This window comes from Apteryx rowi, unplaced genomic scaffold (assembly GCF_003343035.1).
Source record: "Apteryx rowi isolate R43461 unplaced genomic scaffold, aptRow1 scaffold_89, whole genome shotgun sequence".
Classification (NCBI taxonomy): Eukaryota; Metazoa; Chordata; class Aves; order Apterygiformes; family Apterygidae; genus Apteryx; species Apteryx rowi.
The window spans coordinates 355,620-357,309 of NW_020451193.1; positions in this window are offsets into that span (position 1 = coordinate 355,620).

Genomic DNA, 1,690 nt, shown 5'->3' on the forward strand with positions numbered 1-1,690 from the left:
TAATCAATTCCACAACTATCAATTTTACTTCTGTCTTCAGGGTTCTACCTAACAAGAATCACATAAATCCCCGACCACTGGAAAAGGTGCGAGCTACAGAAAAAGCTGCTGTTAGTGCCATTCAGGGAGACTGAACACCGAAAGGGCTAGAACAAGATTGAAGCCATGGTGGGACATCTCTGCAACCAAAACGCAGAAAGAAGAAAAAAACATGTCTCCCTTCCCTCTCCTCCAAGCAATCTACCGAGCTGGTAAACTGGAAAGAGCAGCAAGATTACATATTTGGGAAAGAAGAAGCAATCCAACCCTCTCAAGCTCCACAAAACCCTTCTAGCATCAGCTTTAGGCTGTGCAAAGACAGCTTCTTCTCCTTTTCGACAGCCCCTTTTCAGAACTGAAGTAAAGGGGGGGCTGTCATGCACTAGTGAACCATAAAGGCAGAAGCTCCAAGAAGCATATCCACTCTGCCTTTAGCAACCTAGACTTCCCACCAGAGCATGGCCATTACATCTCATTTTATACCTGCAGTAGCAACAGTTCGAACACAATCATACAGAGATGCCCTCATCAACTTTTCAGAAAGGTTTTTACACTACTATTTCCTATCACATTTCATTCACTCAGATACTAAGAGCTTGTAGGTTCTTGACAACAATAGATGACTTGTTTTGCTTCTCTTTTTTGTTATGTGTGAAATAAATCACCAAAGCAGCAGCAAAGAGAATGGGAAGTTTTTTTCTTCTCCCTCCCCCATAAGTAGTAGTTAGCTGCAGTTAAACGTTCCCTTTGAAGATTTATTTAAACTTTTGAGTGCCCATAATTTTAGAAGCACAACACTTTTCTGGTGTTCAAACATTTCCATTTTCAGACTTTTCCATTCAAGCTTGACCATAAAGACTTAGTGTCCTGAAGATTTAAAATCCATCAACAGAGCACTCTAGTTCATTTAACAGTCTTTCCCAAAAGCCAACAGAAAACAAATATGAGCATTCACACATGCACGAATATTCTCACGATAATTCCCCTGAAACAAGAAGAATTTTCTGGTTTGCACTTGCAAAAACCACAACCAGGCACCTACCTCTCCTTTACATGCTCTGAAACATAACGTTACCAGGGCTCAAAGTTTAACATTTTAAGCATGCCACCACCATCTAGGGGCTTGCGGTGAAGAAGCCTGTGCACTTACAGCTGACGGGTAATTAGCTCATCAAGGATGATTCCTTAATGTAGGTTAATGCCTCCTTTGCCTTAGGAATTTACCTTTCCCAAAGTCTTCGTGATGCACAAAGCAGGAAAGCCAAGCTAAGCCCGTGCAACTATTAAAAAAAGAAAAAAAGTCCCTGGGTATGCGGGAAACAGCTCCGTCGGGCTCGGAGCGCGCAGAGCCGCCTCGCACCTTTCCGCGGCAGCAGAACCGCCGCGCAAGTCCCACGCGCTGCTGAAGACCCTGACCTACATAGCGGAGCGCGCTGTGCTTTCTAGAAACAAGTTTACGGCTGCGAGAGACGCTGAAAAAAAACAAAACAAAACACAAACAAACATCAAACCCGCGCAGGTGGGAGGGACCCCGCGGCGGGGACGGGACCCACCGCCGCCGCAGCCCCGCGCCGCCGCCCGTTACCCGCCGCTCGGCTCGGCTCGGCTCCGCGCCGCGAAACTTTGCGGGGCCGCGCAGGCAGGCGGGGGG